Raw genomic sequence first — 5289 nt, forward strand, 5'->3', positions numbered from 1 at the left:
ATATGACAATAAACCTCTTGAATCCTTATCTCTGGTGTCATGTGTTTTTTTGGTGGGTAAATCCAAAGTGTGTAAGGACATGTTTACAGTCAGGAGTTTTACTTAAATCACTGGTGATATTCACAAGTAGTCAAACCCTGTTGTGTGATTTCACATTATTATGTTTCACAATAGCATCTTACCATCAGTCGGTCTCAGCCTTTGATGTGTCAGTGAATCAGGTTTGTTCTGGCAGACAGAACAGGGAGTGGTGCATAGTTTACTTGACTATTAGATTCTTATTTATGCAAATACCACCAGACAATCTGAGAGATGCATTGTTCTTAAATCAACTCAAACTAATAATAATAATAATAACCACCAGCATCAAAACAAGCATCAACCATTGCCAGAGTTGATCTTCCATGATAGCTTTTACTTGAGGTCTGGGAAGTTGTTCAGGAAGGCTGCAGTCACACACTGCTCATGCATGCTGAAGTCATGTCAGCGCTAAAATGTTCTGTTGCAACCGTTTGAATGCAGCTCAGCCTTTCAAGCATGTAGGGAAAACTATTGTGGCTGTGAAACTGAAAAATGCAAAAGGCCCTATCTACAACCAGTGTTTGGTTTGACCGTTCTGGGCTACTATAGAAACATGGCTGTTAAATATGGCGGACTGTGTGGAGTGTTAGGTTTATATATTTTATCTGTAGATAAAAACGGCTCATTGTGTGCCTTATAAATGAACAATTAGGTATGCAGACTGTTCACACTGGAGTGTATTCAAACATAGACAACGATGCATCATTCATTGGCTCCCTTAAACTTTCCTACATTTTTGTTTTAATTTGCAATTTTTTTTACCTCAATAACTAAAGCACGTATTTCTTATAGTAGATATACACCCATCAACGTCACAGAAGGAAGTGCAGGGTTTGATTAGGTGCAGCACTTGGCATCTCCTGAACAGCAAGCTAGAACAACCGGACTAAATGTCATCCTCGCAAGCAGTACGATTGCACCAAGAAGAGAGGAAAGAGAGCCAGGATAAGAGCTAAGCTAACTCCAACTTGGACCAAAAGCTATTGCAATACCCAACCTACTCCTGGCTAATGTCCAGTCACAGGAAAATAAATAAAATGTATGACGTAAGACTAGGCTAACTAAGCAACAGGACATCAGAGACTGCTGTGCCCTCATCTTCACTGAGACCTGGCTGCACCACAACATCCGGATGAAGTTATTGCTCCAGATGCAAATTTAAAAAATGCACTGCAGCAACTGTGTGAAGTTATTATCAGCAGCCATATGACAAAGCTGATGATCAACATCCTAACCAGGGGAACAAATACACTGGACCATGTCTTTAATATATTCAAATATTCCTGACAGGTAAAAAGCCCTCACACATCTCTATTTGGGTCTGCCAGACCATATTTCTCCCATCAATTTACACCCAGCTGATGAAAAAGGTCAAACCATAAGTAAAAAGTGTTGGACAGATGAAGCCACTGCAGCTCTACAGGACTGTTTTGTGTGGAGGAATCAGTAAATGTGTTAATGATGTGGTGATCAATAAAGACAATAAAATCATTGGTTTACAAAATAAATTACTACACCTATTACTAAAAATCTTCAGTCAGTTGATTAAGGCTACTCAGAATCATGGCAATTATAATTTTATAATTTAATTATAATTTAACAAACTGTGTAACTTCCATCTCATCATCTCTACGCAAAGTATTTTTCAAGTTTAAATAAAGTTTTTAAAGTTAACTGGCTGAGTAAAATTAATTAAAGATGGGCCTTTTGAGTACTTCCCAAATCATGTATTGTTTCATTTAATTTAATTACGATTAAACTGAGAAGCTAGCTGGAAAATCCCCTGGTGATACAGAGTGTGTTAGTGATCAAGTAAAAGTTTGATTTCGTTTACAATTTTGTACCAGATATATACCAGATATATCCAGTAAAACGTGTGTTGTGTTCTGTTCTGCTGTGTCTTTACTCCCTCAGTAGAAGGAGGGTGGCTAGTGTTTGTTTTGGTTAATTAATAGTTTTATCTTTATAATTAGTTATATTCACTTTCTGTTTTTAAGAAAGTCGACTTTAGTTGAGACTTGTCATTTGTAAGTATTCATTTATAGTGTTAATAAACACATATTTTTTTAGGGCTTATTATTTGTTACTTTCCTCTCCCCTGGATTAAATATCTGAGGTAACACTCCCCGACAGAGGGTTCAAACAGAACATCCTTTGGCACTGGAACTTTAACTGAAGGACGTATGTCTAAGGGCCTTAGGATTTTGAGGGGTGGGGGTGCGGCAGGAGCCAGACAGTTAAAAACAGGGATGTGAGCTAGGTGGTTGAGTGCTGACTGTAAGGAAAGCTCTTCATTACTTACAAGAAAGTGATGTACAGGCTGCAAAGATGAGTCAAGAACAACTTTGTATGTTCCTAGGTTAAGTATACACGACACAATGTTTTACTTTAATCACTATGTAACACATGAAATGCTGTTTTTAAAGGAAATAATGTTGCTCCCCAAGAAATGGAGGTAAAGCCAAGATTCATAAAGACAACTTTAGTTTCAGTTTTCAGGATTGTACAGTTTAATCTATTTAATAATATTCAATAGTGCTGTGTCAGACAGTATTATCTCTTCTCTAAACTACCTTGTATTCAGCCAAAATGATTGTTATGTAAATTATTGATTCAATGTAACATGTTTATGAGTTTGATTTGAGTTTTGCAATGTTCCTGTCACCACAGAGTTGATCTGCTTGTCAAATCGTAGAAGCAATTTAGGATGGATGAAATGGAGTTGTGATCCCCTGGATTCAATGGAAGGTAGATATGCATATCATCAGCATAGCAGTGAAGTTAGTCAAGGTTATGCATTTTACATTAGCAGCTTCAGAAATAGATAACATACTAACAAATCTGCAAAACCAGCTCCTTTTAAACCTTTTATATTGGTCTTTATATGTCTGTGTAACTGGTACCAGATTCAATTTTTATTAGTTACTTATTTTATTTATTATTTTTATTTTATTTTATTTTTATTTTTTTAAAGACAGGCCAGCTCCACGCCACCTACAACTGCCAATGTTACAATCACTGCACCTGCAACTGCCGCATCTAGAAGTGACTTGCTGAATCCATCATCTGCAGCTTTTAGATTATCGAACTTCAATAATAAAGACACAGGTAAACCTCACCCTTGAAATAAAGACTGCCTCTATCCCTGAACTACCTGAAAAAAAACTGAATTATTTTACAAGAGAGTTAAGGCCCCCATACAAAAAACTAAACTTTTATGGTAACACATGGGGTGATTTATAGTGTCATTGTATTGTATAAAAGGATCTAATAAGATACTTAACAGTTCCTACTGCTACTTAAATGTAGAGGAAGAAAACATGACTGTGGGGAACAAGACAGTGACAATTGGCCATTTTAGAGGAAAGGAGAAATGCATTATACTTTTATTTTATTTTTTAATATTACTATTATTTATTCTTGTACTGGGTACATTTGGTGTATAGTATCAATAACCCATACCTTATTGTTTTAATACTTTATTGGTACCCGATTCACACAAAAAAATTACAAAATGTGTTTTTTTACCAATTTTACCAATGAAAACAGGAAATACTATGAAAAATCATTAAAATTTCCAAAAAGAATTTATGTCAGCAACAATGGAATTTTTGTCCAAAAAATTACAAATGTTAAATGTATTAAGTAAAGTAAGCCATATTAAAATGGGAAAAAAAAACGATACATCTTATCATCACATTTTACTCCTAACACAATATACCTAATTAATTATATCTTCTCTGTACAGTTTGTGTGAATACAATAAATACTATTATATTTATGAGTCATATGATTGCCTGTTATGTCTGAATTATTAAAACTTGCAATGCAATGCAACGACTCACAATAACCTTTGAGCGAGGGAGGAGCAAACCCACAGAATATAAAAATTTAGAGGAGTATCATTGTCTCTTGAGTTGTTTTATTTTGTTCTCTCGTCATTGTTGTTTAATAATATGAGACAAAACTAAGAAACCTTGATTAAATACGCTAGTCACAGGATTATCAGTGTTTGACAGGTGATCAGGAAGTACAATGCAAAACCAACACAGAGATAGGCCGCGTAGCCAAGAACGTCACTTAAAAGCTATAAACACTTAAAAATAGAACAGCAGATTACATGGTCAATGCATATGAATGTAGTTGTAGTAAACCAGACAAACCTGCTCTCAAAATTTAACATGCTACACTGCCACTGTCAATAGAAAGGATTTCATTTGCATGACATACAAATCAAACATGTATAAAATCTGAGAGGTAGAAAATACATTCTCTCAACCCACCTGTGAAATTGCAAGAAACTACATTTGTCCCGTCAGTGATGGATGAGCCTTTGGGATTTGGTCTAGAAGGGGTTTCACTGTCTGATCTCTATACTGATGGCAATTGTGCCTCTTCCAAACGGCTTTAGGTACAGAAATGTAACATCCCTAGATCTCACTTCTACAGATATTTGCAGCTCCAGACCTTTGTAGCCTTTAACTCAGATTGCTTTAAACAAGTAATAAGAAGTTGTTTTTTTTAAGCTGTAAACTGAATTATATGATTGTACTATTATAAAACACATCAATGCTAGTGTTAAAAATTGACACAAAATATTACAAAAGTAATGAACTTTTTTCGGCATTTCACGGGTTAGAAATGGCTCAACATGCTATGAGAAGAGATTCAGTTCATGGTTATAGGCAATTTATAGTAATCCAACTTGAAATGAGTGGCACACTGTCTAGAAGATTCCCAATAGAAAGAGGAACTAGGTACCTCTTTTATTTGCTGTATACATTGAAGTGCTGGCGGTAGCAGTTAGACAAACTGAAGATATAAAAGGAATACAGTAAGGAAAGGAAATGCATAAATTGACACAATGTAATAGTATATCTTAAGTCACCAGAAGAATCAATGAATAAATTAATGAAAACAATTGGAGTATATGGTAAAGTCTCCGGATATAAATTAAATAAGAACAAATGTGAATCACTAACAATAGGAAAACAAATCTGCCGAGCTCTGAAAGTTAGTTATAAGTTATAAACTTAAATGGGACACAAAAAAAGTATGGAAAAAACATACAGGGCAAAGCCAATGCATTGGAAACATATGTAAAGCTCCAAAAACACTGAAAATGTTTTACTCAGAAATGGCACACAATCGTAATTTTATCCCAAATAGAACAGATACAAGTTTAGATGACAGGTCTAGTAAGGGGTT

This window comes from Morone saxatilis, unplaced genomic scaffold, assembly GCF_004916995.1.
Source record: "Morone saxatilis isolate NCDOM2014 unplaced genomic scaffold, NCSU_SB_2.0 Contig4, whole genome shotgun sequence".
Taxonomy (NCBI): Eukaryota; Metazoa; Chordata; class Actinopteri; family Moronidae; genus Morone; species Morone saxatilis.